The sequence below is a fragment of the Mustelus asterias genome, chromosome 8 (assembly GCF_964213995.1).
Source record: "Mustelus asterias chromosome 8, sMusAst1.hap1.1, whole genome shotgun sequence".
NCBI lineage: Eukaryota > Metazoa > Chordata > Chondrichthyes > Carcharhiniformes > Triakidae > Mustelus > Mustelus asterias.
The window spans coordinates 95,363,652-95,379,363 of record NC_135808.1 but is presented as its reverse complement, the minus strand read 5'-3'; positions in this window follow the sequence as shown (position 1 = coordinate 95,379,363).

The following is a 15,712-nucleotide window of genomic DNA, read 5'->3' as shown; positions in this document are numbered from 1 at the left end:
GGCAAAGAAGACACATGGTTTGCATTGTAAGCATCAACGTAATGGAAAGATGTGAATTTGGAGCAGCTGAATTGTTCTGATCTTTATTCTTCCATAAAGAGAAAGGAGCAAGGGGAGAGGGAGGGAAGAAGGTGACAAATTTCCCCAAACCTTGATGGTGACTTCCTCAGAACCCTCCTCCAGGCTGTGACCAGCAGGTGTGAAGTGTTAATGCCAGTCGTTGGGATGAGAAAACCTCCCAAATTTCACCAGAGCTGCCTGGAATGAGATGCCCGCAGAGGTAAGCAATGTGGGTGTGGTACCTCAAATCTGGTGACAATGCCAGAATGGTCTTTAGAGATTTGCATCAGTGTACACAGAAGCTAAGGGGAAGGCTCAATCAGAGCCGTGCCTTGTGAGAATCTCAGAAGTTTGATGCGACATTATGCACAAATGACACTGATCACGGCCCTGATACCCATGTGGAAGTGTCATTACAGTTGCAGGGGTCAGGGGGATTTGAAGTGCCGGTGGCACCAATCATTGTGGAGACTGTGCATTTCTCACAGTGCATGGCTTTGTGAAGAAATAATCACCCCTGATAATGAAAATCACAGCATTACCACACCTCCTTGCAGAAAAAGCAGGCCCACAATGCTAGAGAGAGGAACAGGACTGGTAGTGTTGTGCCCGACGTGGTAACCCTCACCCCGCTGGAGGATGAGATTCTATAATTGACTTCAAGCGAATGGAGCTGGTCAACTGACAGAGGCAAAATTGGAGGAAGGCTTCAGAGTGATGAGGTTGGAAGGGGTATGATCCAAAGTTTAACTGAGATGGGGAAAGGGCTGGGGAGGGGGTGGTGTGTATGATGCCTGGCATGCTTGCATGAATTGAACATTGCTGTTTTATGCATTCAAAGGCTTTAATGTTTTGTGGAGAAAAGCGTGTGAGTATGTCATGAGTAGTTTTCTGGTAGCGAGGAGTCATACCCATTATCCATATTGTGCTAACATAAGAACATAAGAAATAGGAGCAGGAGTAGGCCATCTAGCCCTCGAGCCTGCCCCGCCATTCAATAAGATCATGGCTGATCTGAAGTGGATCAGTTCCACTTACCCACCTGATCCCTATAATCCCTAATTCCCTTACCGATCAGGAATCCATCTATCCGTGATTTAAACATATTCAACGAGGTAGCCTCCACCACTTCAGTGGGTAGAGAATTCCAGAGATTCACCACCCTCTGAGAGAAGAAGTTCCTCCTCAACTCTGTCCTAAACTGACCCCCCTTTATTTTGAGGCTGTGTCCTCTAGTTCTAGCTTCCTTTCTAAGTGGAAAGAATCTCTCCACCTCTACCCTATCCAGCCCCTTCATTATCTTATAGGTCTCTATAAGATCCCCCCTCAGCCTTCTAAATTCCAACGAGTACAAACCCAATCTGCTCGGTCTCTCCTCATAATCAACACCCCTCATCTCTGGTATCAACCTGATGAACCTTCTCTGCACTCCCTCCAAGGCCAATATATCCTTCCGCAAATAAGGGGACCAATACTGCACACAGTAGTTGCATCTTCTGTCCTCGCGCCCTCCATGAAGGTTGTGAAGGGCAATGAATGCACTTTTGTGTCTCCTGCACAGGTGAACCATTGGCTGCTGTGAGTGAAGGTGCAGTGGCACATCAACTGCCAGGACCAAGCATCAGCACAGATATCGGCACCTCAACAGGGATTACTGCGGCTGAAAGAGGGCCAGCACAATCTGGTGAGGCCACTTCACAGTCACATGTGTGGCTGTGGGAGGTTGTAGTGGAGCTGGCCTTGGGTAGTCGGAGGAGTGATTGGGGCGATCCAGAAACTGAGTGTGAATCAGATGATGAGCTTCTGGAGTTGTCCGTGAGGTGGAAGATGTTGGATGTCCAGTGCGAGGTGATTTGGCGGATATACCAGAGGAGTTGTGTGCTCTGGCACAGACTATAGAGGTCTATATCCAGGCCAAGTGCACCGCGATTGCCTACTCTTCAGACCGCCAAGCTTCTTCCGTGTACAAACTGGCATCTTGGAGGGGCAAACCCACTAGTTGCCCCAGTTGGTATGCGCGTTGACCTTTACTCCATTGCTTTGAGCTCAGGGGCCCAGAGTCAGGGTGACGGGGGGTGGGGGAGGTGGAGAGGGGGGTTGGGGTGCGGGCGGTCTGGAAACCTGGATACTGAACCTGGATCTCACAGGAAGGCAGGGAGGCTCAATCAGTCCACATGGCGGAGGTTGAGCAGCAACTGCCGCCATCTGGAAGCAGCTCTCAGGGCACTTCTGATGGAGGAAGCTATTCCTCCGCCCCTCACCATTGGCACAGTCAACCTTGATTGCCGCGGCGACAGAAGAACTTTCTGTCATTCTGCAGGAGACATCTAATGTGTCAGGATCCTCAAAGCCTCAGCTGCACCGAGCAAACTGTCCACGCGATGTTCAAACCAAGCAGGCTGAGCTGCAGATGAGGCATTAAATGCACAAGTCCACATGCCAATTTAAGCCTCAAAACAGCAAAGGAATGCATTGAAAGCACACCTTCTAATAACGACTGATAACATCACGCACAACAACCTGAACTGCTGAGATCAAACAAAGAATTCAGCTGCTGCCTCTAAACCCGCTGTCACATTCAATCATCCCAAAAAGATGAGTTGCCCACCTGGTGTTTTCTCTCTCTCCATATCATTGCAGCCAGCACACATTATGACAGTCAGTTGTGCTTATTAGCTTAAATATTATCACCAATTTGAATATGGTGGATGAGTTCCCGATTTCTGGGGCCACCAGTTGGATGATGTTGGGAACGCAACCTCACATCATCGCAACTGTCTGTGAGGAGTCTGCACATTCTCCCCACGTCTGCGTGGGTTTCCTCCAGGTGCTTCGGTTTCCTCCCACTGTACGAAAGACGTGCTGGTTGGGTGCATTGGCCATGCTAAATTCTCCCTCAGTGTACCCGAACAGGTGCCAGAGTGTGGTGACTAGGGGATTTTCACAGTAACTTCATGTAAGCCTGCTTGTGCTACTAACAAATTAACTTTAAATTTTAATAGTGCATTGGTGCAGGCATGGTACAGGCCTGTTTTCACTGGATATTATTCAGCCCTTCATTTGTGGACCAGTTTTCTCAATCATTTTTCAGTTGTCTCCATCTCCTGATATAATGCGGTCACTCACTCTCTGAAGTCCACAAAAGGACAGCTATATGAAACCCCTTTTTGCATTGAAGAGGTAGGTTCAACAGTAATAATGGACTCCATCAGTAATGATTTGGGAAATTAGGGCTACAAGTGAAATAAAGAACTCGACCTGCTGTCCTATCCTTTAATTGACCTGCCTATCCTTAATTACCTAGTACAGTAGAGATGGGCGTTGATTACTCATTGGAGTGGGCAAAATTGAATGTTTAGGCAACCAAGTACCCCACACACTAATCTCAGTAACCATTGAGGTCACTTGATGAGATTTTCATTATGTAGATTAACCGAAAAAGGGAAATCCTGGAACTTGCAATCAAAGGAACTAGGGATTACACACTGACAGGGATGCCACAGCAAAAGGCAAAATTATAGATATCAACTAACAGATGTTCCATTACCTTTTAATAGTTTTGTTTATTATTTATCTGCTAAACATAATTTTTTTTTCATTTCATAAAAAATGTATGATTCATCATGTCTATGGGTTGAAATGGGTGCCAAACGAGACGTGCAGCCATTGCAAGATTGGTTAACAGAAAATCAAAAGTTAGCTAAGGCTTTCTTAGAGTGATCCTGTCTTTGGCTTAGTCAGTTTTGGAGAGCACTGAAAATCCCCAAATAATCCTGTTCATATCTCTGGGATGCTCAGGATTGTTCATGTTCTTTTTAAAGAAAAATATTGTAATTGTGAACAGTAGAAATTCTGCTTGATTGTTCATATATTGTTCAGAGAATTGATAAACAGAGGCCTACTCAGCGGGGATTGGTTCTATCATGTAGTTGTTCTGATTGTATTAACAAGATTAACTAATCGGGGGATGAGTTACTCACCACAGGATTGTTATATGATTTGAAAGAATGTGCCTTTCTCCTTGTCAACCGGCCAACTATTCCAGGGTTTCTGTGATTAGGTTATACAACATGTTTTGAAAGTAGTAGAAACACTATCATATTGAATTATTCAATCTGTCACTATGGAAGATTCACACTACAAATTGCTATTTATTTATTAGTGTCACAAGTAGGCTTTTATTATCCATACTGTTACAGTTCAGTTGCATCGCTCATGCTCTCCCTGCTATATCCTCGACATATTTGGATAGTCAGAAGCTTCCTCCCTGGGTGGAAGAGTCAATTACTAGGGGGCATAGGTGCGGGGAGTAAGGTTTAAGGGAGATGTATGAGGCAGTTTATTTTACACAGAGGGTGGGGTGTGCCTGGAACTCGCTGCTGGGGGAGGTAGTGGAAGCAGATACGATAGCGATTTTTAAGGGGCATCTTGACGAATACACGAATGGGATAGCAATAGAGGGATATGGTCCCCGGAAGAATAGGGGTTTTAATTCAGATGGGCAGCATGGTTGGTGCAGGCTTGGAGGGCTGAAGCACCTGTTCTTGTGCTATTATTTTCTTTGTTCTTTGTTCTATTTCATCGAATCGAACCTGGATCCCTGGCGTTGTGAGGCAGCAGTGCTAACCACTATGTCACCATGCCACCCATTATTGTTCTATTCTTGAACTATTCTTGAAAGAATGCCTCTATCATCCAGACTGTCCTGCTTGAATGCCAAATGACGTACACATATTCCTTGGAGTAATCCCTCAATGCTAATGGTGTCTCAGACTGTTACACCACTGGGCGGTTAAGCTTAAATTTCCTGCAGTGTTTCCACCAAGCAGAATAGTCAGGTGGACTTGGTAAGCTTTAAATTCTGGCGCCATCTTCACCTCTTTTTAAATGTACTTTTTCCGTGGAATGCTCTTCCAAAAAAGCTCCATTTCATTAACATTGAAAACTTATTTTGTTGAGTAGCCACCTTCCTTAATAATTACCTTTAAAAGGCAGCAATTTCATCAGCCACTTCTGTATCAGCACTACAAAATCTGAAACAGTAACAGAAAATGCTGGACAATCTCAACAGGTCTGACAGCATCTGTGAGCTCTGACGAAGGGTCATCCTAACTCAAAACGTTGGCTCTATTCTCTCTGCACAGGTGCCCCACAGGACCTGCTGAGATTTGCCAGCATTTTCTGCTTTTGTTTGAATTCCAGCATGACGGCACGGTGGCACAGTTGTTAGCACTGCTGCCTCACAGCACCAGGGACCTGGGTTCAATTCCGGCCTTGGATGACTGTCTGTGTGGAGTTTGCACTTTCTCCCCGTGTCTGCATGGGTTTCCTCCGGGTGCTCCGGTTCCCTCCCACAGTCCAAAGATGTGTGGGTTAGGTTGATTGGCCATGTTAAATTAACCCTAGTGTTTGGGGGATGAGCAGGGTAAATGTGTGGGGTTACGGGAATAGGGCCTGGGTGGGCTTGTGGTCGGTACAGACTCGATGGGCCAAATGGCCTCCTTCTGTATTGTAGGGATCTATGGATCTAGCTATGATCCACAATATCGTGCTTTTATCTGTATCAGCCCTCGCTGCTTTGCTGGAGATTTCAGGTAGGAATGTTTCTTGAAATGCTGAAGCCATCCGTGACTAGATCTTGAATCTTTCTGACTGAGAGCTCTCACCCTGTTCATTCCATAAGCATCATACAGGCTTTTGCCTTTTGCTTGGATGACCATCAACCTAAGAAACACTTGTTGGCATTGGTTTTGGTCTTTGATGCAGGCTGCCCAGAGTCTTTCCACATTCTCCATTATGCTGTTTGTAGTCCGACTGACCATTTCAGCGCTTAAACCTATCACACTTTGTACACTTTGTTTGATTTTGTCAGTATTACTAGGATTGTTTTCACCATTGTGGGGGGTATCCAAATTCAGGGTTCTTATTGACTGCTTGTTCTCCAGCCTCAAGAGATGTTAAAACATCCAGTGCTAGATTGTAAGTTTTTCTTGCTTTTGTTGCAGCAGCAGACTCTCTGCCACCACTTGCTGGGCTGGTTCCAAAGATTGCAGCACTATGTCACAAGTCTGAAACAAAAGATTTTAAAATTGTTCCTTTGCCTCACCCGCTAAAAATGGCTCTTACTGGTTTTAAAATGGCTCCTTTGCCTCAGCCGCTGCAGACTTGAACCAGGGCTATGGGGAGGATCCTAAATTAATCAAACAATTGTCGGTGAAAGGTACTGTGCACCCTGTATTTTTCACACAAAAAGACTTGAGACAAGGGAAGCAATTTTACCTGTGTACAAGTGCCTGTCTCTCACAGACTTATCTGCTGCACCCTTGGGGTCTAAAATTGAAATCAGTTTACAGAGTCAAGAAATGGGCCTTTTTTCACAAAAAATGAGCAACGTTTTGCCTGCAAGATAAAAACCTGTTGGTTTCTTCACAATTTTGATTCAGTAAGTTTTAAATCAAAGTTCCCTTGAGCGCAGACAAACATCTCACTTTCTGCGCCAAGTGCTGATCGGGTCATGGGACCAACGTCAGATCAACATTACACAATGCCAACGTTAATGGTGATGCACACGGTTCACAATGACAATGATGACATGCAACACATGTGATGGCAGAGTAAAAACAGCAATTGCAATATAAATTGGAGGATCAAGCCTTAAATAATAAATAACTTCAAAATGAAAAAGCCGCAAACAGAATGACTTAAAGAGAGGACTTACTGAATACACCATGTTGGATTGTGTGCTCAGCAGCTCAAGGAACTGAGGAATATACTGCATGAAGTGTTATGACCAATGCCACAAGGCTATTGTAAAAACAAATACCATTAATTGTAAAATTAAAAAATACCATTCTTTCCCTATGTAAAACCTTGGTTAGGCCACAGCTAGAATACTGTGTTCAGTCTTGATCTCCTTACAATGATGGGTAGCCACGAAGCCTTGAGAAAGGTTTAGAAGAGACCCTTTATTTTGAACTTAAGGACTCTCAGTTACCATGATATGCTATATAGCTACTACTTTTCACTCACAAAATGTAGACGTTGAAGAGATTTGATTGAGGCTTTAAAATAATTATGACTTAAGCTTATTTAAAGTGGAAAGGCACCTTGGTAAATGAGAGAGGACCAGGGGATTGCTTTCCTTTTCATGTCATCACAATGTATCAGGGGTTCAAATAATAATCTGCTTGGGCATTTATTATCACAGAGCAAATGCTAGCCAGGTCATCCTATACATTCTGTATGTTTGAATCCATATTTAGCCCTTGCATTTTGGAATTTCACAAGCTGTCAAATATTCTTTACAGCGTATTGTTCTACTGGCAATTAATTTATGCATTTGATAATTTTTTTGTTACCATCTTCTAAAAATAAATAGCTCCACAAATGTCATGACGAAACTAAATTTCACTCACTTTGCATTTATATATAGCTGCTAACACAGTAAAACATTCCAAGGAGCTTCACAGGAGAATTATTGGGCGAAGATTTGACACTGAGCCACAATAGGAAATATTGGGACAGGTGACCAAAAGCTTGGTTAAACAGTTAAGTTTTGAGAGGGTCGCAACAGAGGAGAGAAAGAGATAGAGAGGTTTAGGGAGGAGACTCTAGAATTAGGGACTAACAAATTGTAGAATGATTACAACACAAGAGGCCATTTGGCCCATGTATCTGTGCTGGCCCTCATGAGCAATTCATCGAGTGCCAAAACCCCACCTTCACCCCATAACCCTGCACATTCTTCCTTTTTACACAATAATCCAGTTTCCTCTTGAATGCCTCGATTGAATCTGCCTCTAGAAGAATCTCAGGCAGCGCATTTCAGATCTTAAACACTCGCAGCATGAAAACATTTCTCCTCATGTCTCCAGTGCTTCTTTTACCAATTAAATCTATGTCATCTTGTTCTTGATCCTTCCAGAAATGGAACAGTTTTTTTCCTGTCAACTCTGTCCAGACCCCTCATGATTTTGAATACCTCTGTCAACTCTTCTCAATCTTCTCTTCTCCAAGGAAAGCAGTTCAAACTTCCCCAATCTATCTACGTAACTGAAGTTCCTCATCCCCGTAGCCAGCCCCTTGAATCTTTTCTGCACTTGCTCTAATGCCTTCACATGCTTCCTAAAGTGCAAGTGCTCAACCACATGCAATACTTCACTTGAGGTTAAAACTGTGTTTTATACAAGTTTAACAAAACCTCCTTGTTTTTGTATCTATTGTCCCTATTGATAAAGCTTAGGATGCTTTATGTTTTGCGAGCTGGTCCCTGAACTTTTCCTGCCACCTTCAATGATTTGCACATACACACCCAAGTCCATCTGCTCCTGCACCTCCTTTAGAATTGCACTCTTATTTTATATTGTCTCTCTCTGAATTCTTCCAACCACAATGAATCATTTCACACTTCTCTGCATTGAACTTCATCTGCCACTTGTCTACCCATTCTACTTGTCAATATCCTTTTGAAGTTCTACACTATCCTCCTCATGGTTCACAATGCATCCAAACTTTGTGACATTTGTAAATTTTGAAATTGTGCCCTGCACACCAAGGCTGAGGTCATTAATATATATCAAGAAGAACTAGGGGGCTAACACCCACCCCTGTGGGGGCTCAACTGCAAGCTTTCCTGCAGTCTGATGAGCATCCATTATCCACTTTCTGCTTCCTGGCACTGTACCAATTTTGAATCCACGTTACTACCTGCTGTCCTTTTATTCCATGAGCTATAACTTTGCTCACAAGTCTAATGTGTGACACTTTACCACACAACATCAACAGCGTTACCCTCATCGACCTTCTTTGTTCTTCAAAAAACTCCAGCAAGTCAGTTACACAAGATTTTCCCACAACAAATCCATGCTGGCTTTCCTTAATTAACCCACAAATAGCAATTAATTTTGTCCCGAATTATTGGCCGTGATTCTCCCAAAAGTGCTGAATTGGCAGGAAAACTGTTCTAGATCCTGACTGTTTTCTCAGTTCAGCTTCTCACCTGAATCTCTGCGCTCTGTGCACTGCAGAGGTCCCAACCGTGAATATCATTAAAAACCCGGGGGGGTGGGGCCTATTCGTGCCAGAGTTTGGCAGTTCTGAAACTCTACCCATGCGCAGTGGTCCCGATCTATCAAACTTCCAGTTTGCTGGCCAGCCCGATTGCTGGCCAGCCTGGGACACCCGCAGTGCTGCCCCTCCAGCACTGGCCCCCACTGCAATTCCCGGGCCAGCCCTGACCCCTGCTGTCCTGGAGCGCCCCGGTGCACAGCCCACCCACCCCCACCCCCCACCCCCCCCGCCACAGCAGTGGCGATCCCCCCACCCCCATCACCCTGGCAGACCCCCCCCCGCTGATCCCCCCTGGGTCCGACCTCCCCTGGAGGCAGGGGCCCCCGGCAGACCACTGCCCCCTCCCCCCAGCCTGCCCCAATCACTGCCCTCTCTCCATCCCAGACCAATTCTGTCTGCAGAGTGGCACCCCCACCCCCACTGATTGCCCCTAGGCCCCGCCCACAATAGGCCCCGCCTTCTTGACACAGCCTGATATCCAGTGGGCGATGCCAAGGTACTTTGCCCCTTGGACTGTATCAGGGGGCACAGGCTGGCACTGCCAGGGTGCCCATGCCCGGGGGCACCATTCCTCCACCGCCCAATCCCCTGGGGGCCTTGATTGCTTCCCCTTCATTCTGGCAGGGTCACCCACTAGTTCCCTGAATGTGGAGAGCTAGTGTAAACCCCGCTGGAATGAGGTACTCCTGGCGGGGTGGGAGATTCAATCGGGACCTGAAAGTTCCCAATAATTACATTGCAAACATATTTAAAATACATTTAAAAATGATTCAAATGACTTACCTACCAGCTGGAATACTGTGTGCAGTATTGGTCCCCTTATATGAGGAAGGATATATTGGCATTGGAGGGAGTGCAGAGAAGGTTCACCAGGTTGATACCGGAGATGAGGGGTTTGGATTATGAGGAGAGGCTGAGGAGATTGGGTTTGTACTCGTTGGAGTTTAGAAGGATGAGGGGGGATCTTATGGAGACTTATAAGATAATGCGGGGGCTGGATAGGGTGGAGGCGGAGAGATTCTTTCCACTTAGTAAGGAAGTTAAAACTAGAGGACACAGCCTCAAAATAAAGGGGGGTCGGTTTAAGACAGAGTTGAGGAGGAACTTCTTCTCCCAGAGGGTGGTGAATCTCTGGAATTCTCTGCCCACTGAGGTGGTGGAGGCTACCTCGCTGAATATGTTTAAAGCACGGATGGATGGATTCCTGATCGGTAAGGGAATTAAGGGTTATGGGGATCAGGCGGGTAAGTGGTACTGATCCACGTCAGATCAGCCATGATCTTATTGAATGGCGGGGCAGGCTCGAGGGGCTAGATGGCCTACTCCTGCTCCTATTTCTTATGTTCTTATGTTCCCGCCAGTTTCCAGCGTGGTCTGACCGGCGACTGTTCGCTGGCTTTGGAAGATGCGCATGCGTTCCCGGCGCATGTGCAAATCCCAGAACAAGGCCGGCGACGCGCATCTCCCACTGCAATCCACCAGCAGAGTTGCGGGTTACGATGGGAGAATCGCGGCCATTGTTTCCAAAAGCTTCTCCACCACCGAGAGTAAATTGACTGGCATCTGGTTGCTAACCAAGGCCAATGGCCATGTAACAATGTCTTAAACAGATTCCCATTGATTTAACTGCCAATTTGGAAAAGTCAGTAATTTTTATCAACAGGGAATTACATCAATAATAATTATGTTTGTGCATGACACAAGCAAGTGAAGTGAAAGGATTAGAAAGTGGTGTCAACAGTCAATTTAATGATGACTCAGCACTGGGATTCTCACATTTTCACAGTACAGATTCTGGAGCACACTCATATTTTCAGCTCACCCAGCACCCACCAGAATTGCATTGATCATAAGTTCAACTTTGTTTATTCTCGCCTAAACTAGGTAATTGGAATGCATTTATACATTACAGTTTCATTCTTGATCTAAAGTATAAGGCCACATATCTCTACAATCAGCTTTGCAAAAAAAAAGCATGCTATTAACCACTGACTGCCAAAATTGCTACTAATATTTTAAAGCTAAATATTTTTGCAATTATTTGTATGACATCTTAATTGCCTTAATTTTATGAAAACCACTTTGTCCAACCCACAGAGGATCACATGAGAAATGTGGAATGTGTGACCGGTACTCAGTTTTCAAAAGTGGCACTAAGCCTTTATAACCTTACTCACTTCCTCTATTAAATTACCATCATCTGTTCTCAGCTGTTTAGGTTAACATGGCATCTTTTTCCTGTTATTATGGATAAAAGCAAAATCAGTACTGCATGACTGAAGCCCACCCAATGACATTATTCTCATTTCAGTAATGAAATAGAGTCCGCAAAGGTGTAGGGTTTGAACGGAAACTGAATCATTTTTGTTTTATTTACTAATGAGTCATAGCGTAGATGCCATGGTCGAGCAGAATAGAAAAATACATGACTGTCTGAACTAGAAAGAAAAAACAACTGAGACGTATTAATAAGAAACATGTAATAGAATGAAATACTTCAAGGCTCGATTCTCCCATAAGAAAAAAATTGGATGTTATGACTGCTCACTGCTGATCTCTCATATTGCCATCAAAAGACTGAATCAAAAAAAGCACCAGTTGCCTTTTGACTCTCAAGCTCCTCTGACTCTGGCCTTTTCTGCACCTCCTTTGGTGGCCTCAGCCCCACGCTCTGGAATATTGTACCTACAGCCTGTCGCCTTTCCACCCACCCCGATCTGTAAAGGCTCGTTAAAACTCACTTCTTGTGGTCACCGCTTCTAATTACCCCTCCTTTGGCCACGTATCCATTTGTTTCTCATTATGCCTCCGTGAAAGGTCTTGTGACACTTTTCTATGTTAAAAGCTCTATATATTAATGAAAGTTGTTGTTGTAGTCGCAGTGCTTCGCAGCAACATTTTAACAATACTTTGGCAAGAACTGCAAAAGCTTACCCGTGAAAAAGTTTCCATTTAATAATAAGCTCCTTGGAACATTTTACTTTGTTAAATGTAACTTTTTGTTTAATTATATTCATTTTAAGATATTGGCTGGAATTCTCCGACCTTGCCAACGGCTGGGATTCTGCCTTCCCGCTGCAGTGGATGGAGTTTTGGCTGAGCACCAAATTTTCCTTTCTCACTGGCAGCGGGGGTGGGGTGAACGAGATTGGAGCAGTGGTGGGGTGTACAAGACCAGAGAATTCCAGCCATTGTCCTTTTTCAGGAAATGTAGTTTGTACTTTTATCCAATGGAATATTTCTCTTTACTCTTGGGTTCTAACTTCCGCTTCCTTATCTATTACTTTTTGTTCCCTCTCACTTATTTTCTCCTCCCCTGTATTAAAATGCGCTGATTCATCTTGAGGTATGGTTCCATCAGTACTGGCCAGCCTAAAGTTCACTGACCACCTGTCATGTGTGAGAGCCTAGGAAGGCTGCAAAGTTTGGCCAATTCAGCACTATGAGTGCCAGTTTAGTGGAAAAATGGCACTGCCCCACCAGTTTACACTGAACACCACCTTGGTGTGAATGTGCTAAAACTGCAACCAGATCCTTGGGACTACACAGCTAATACTGACTGCTCTGCCTACCTGCTCCTGTTGCCTCCACAATGCTTGGCTAGAAAACTTCTCTACACAATGCATGTTCTTTTCCCCATGACTAAACAATAAGTAATTTATTAGGTTATGTGGGTAATTAAAGATATTTTACATCTATCATGTTGGAAAGTCCTTTGATTCCTGTCAGATGAGGGCCGACATTTTCCAATCTCAGATGTACCGCCACTGCTGACAGCAGGAACGGAGAATTTAGTGTTCAGCCAAAACTCCATTCACTGCAGCGGGACCGGAGAATCCCAGCCGTGGACAAGGTTGGAGAATCCCAGCCGTGGGCAAGGTCGGAGAATTCCGGCCGAGATATCTCACTGCCTTGGACATGCAGACAAGCATGGCATGTCTTTCTTTTTGTATCATTTTGCATCATTTTTCTTCACAGCGCTGTGCGCATAGCTACGCGACATGGACTGCAGTGGTTCAAGCGGACAGCTCACCACCACCTTCTCAAAGGCAATTAGGGATGGGCATTAAATGCTGACTTAGTCAACAATGGCCACAGCCTGTGAGCAGATTAAAAAAAAGATAAATTGCATTGTTTGAATGAAATTAGTCTGATCATATTGGCTATTCAGTAAGCTCACATCCCTGTAAAATAAAGTAGCTTATTGTTTTGGATCCAGTCTTGTATTATCTAATGTTTTCTCAGTCCAACTTCAGACAGACTGAATAAGCATTCGTACAAAAGCCATTACCTGATTCCCCCAGATCCCAAAATGTCACTGGATTGAGCTATTAGGAAAGCAGATAGAAGGCAGTATGAATAAACTCCCAAAAAGGAAAAATGCTCAGCTGGGAGTGACTAGTGTCACTGAATCTGAAAAGGTGCCTGAATTGTAACACTAATGCACATTACAATTTAAATAGTCCCAAGACTTTTAATCACATAAATATGATCTCATTTATTTAAGCAACTCATTAACTTGGGTTAGAAATTAAACTTTAACATTTCTGACAGAACTCTTTGCACATATGCATTCATTGTCGGCTCACATCTTTTTCAAGTGACATGTTTTATTTGATGCAATGAACTACCCTGAAAATGAATGAAATCATTTGATTTTTTGAAAGTGCTTTTAAACTGCAAGTTTAACATCAATGAAAATCAACTTCACAAGCCAGGGTTTAACTCAAAGCGACATGGTATAAGACTCCAGGGACATTTTGTAAACTGACCTGTACTTAATATAATTACATAGCATCTACTGCATATAAAGGGGCCATTCAGCCCAAATAGTCTATGCCAGTGTTAATAGTTCACTTGAGCTTTCTATTTCTCTAATTAACTCTTACCCCCACACCCACTATTACCCTCTCAAACATGTATAGCCTATACTACCCCCATATCCCCCATTCTCTTCTCACACACAGATCAAAGAACAAAGAACAGCACAGCACAGGAATAGGCCCTTCAGCCCACCAAGCCTGCACTGACACATGGACGCCTTTGTAAACTAAAGACCTTTTGCCTCTACACGGTCCGTATCCTTCTATTCACTGCCAATTCATGTATCTGTCAAGATGCCTCTTAAATGTTGCTATTGTATCTGCTCTTACCACCTCTGGCAATGTATTCCAGCCACTTACCACCCTCTGTGTAAAAAACTTGCCTCTCACATCTCCTTTAAACTTTCCCCCTTTAACCTTAAACATATGTCCCCTAGTAATTGACATTTTTACCCTGGGAGTACTCGACATGTATGCAACAATCCTACTCCTATATCCCCCTATTACCCTCTCAGACATGTATATACCAATCCTAACCCAACATCCCTCTAATACCCTCTCACGCTTGTATCTGCCAATCCTACCCCCATATCCTCCTATTCCCCTCTCACATATGTAAGTCCTAAGCAGTGGTTAACAAGAATCCAGTTGTTTTGTTTTAGATGTTGGCTCTAGCTCTTCAAAATCCTTCATTAGTGGCTTGACTATTTACAAGCTAGTGTTGGTCTTCACATATGATCAACAGACACAGAGATAAATGTACTTGTTAACTTTGTCGAAGATCTTCTATAAAAACTCCGTTCAAAAGTTGGTAACCACCACTTACCTCATGCCTAACTACTGTACAGAGCACTGTCAGTGAAGTTGCATATGAAGATGTGGAAATAATGGACACAAAGATATCAGCAAGTCCATCAAACCTGTCCTACAGATTCCCATGAAAAACAGCAAGCAGGTGCAGTGGCTTGAGTTACCAAAGTGTTGGAAGACAGACACACTCACAACACCTTCACGTTCAACTGAAAAATAATTTTTGCAAGTCTCAGCCATCAAAGATCTGCTTCCCCCCCTCAATCTCCCCATGGTCTAATTCATTTCACGGCTAGCCATCACTTCCTAATCCTGTATCTGAACATCAGCACATCCCCTGTTCACCATTATCTTACTGAAAAATGAATTAAGTACCAAGTAGTCCTAAATCAAATGTTCCATTGATTTATTGCAGCTATTTACAAAAATGTTAATTAGTTTTTCTCACAGCGTACACACCTTTTCCACATACCAACTTTTCCCTGCTCTATTTTAACATTTCCTCTACACGCTACCTGAGGATCAAGAATCTGAGGTGCAAATGTTTACTGCAAAATATAATGAGCCTCATGTGGTGCCCTTCTCTCTGAGCCCCTCATTTCCTGAGACAAACAAGGAACAGTCTGACTCTTTATTATAGGCTCCTTGCAGCCTCTTCTGTACATGCACTAGCTCTGCAACTGGGAACACATCTCTGGCCACCAGTGATGAACATGAGAATGGACCTTAATGGAGTAAAAAAGATCCCCAAATCCCCGAGAGAGAGTAAATCAATTATTCTTTCACCACTCCAAGATCATTCTTATATATCTTGCAATCCTGTGACATTAACCCCTTCAGATTTTGCTCCGGAACTGGAGTCCTCCATCCTGTGCTAGCAGATGGAGTGATTGATTTTCTGGATTTCTCATGAAGTGGTGGGAAATTTGCTCCAGGCTGGCCTGCAATGG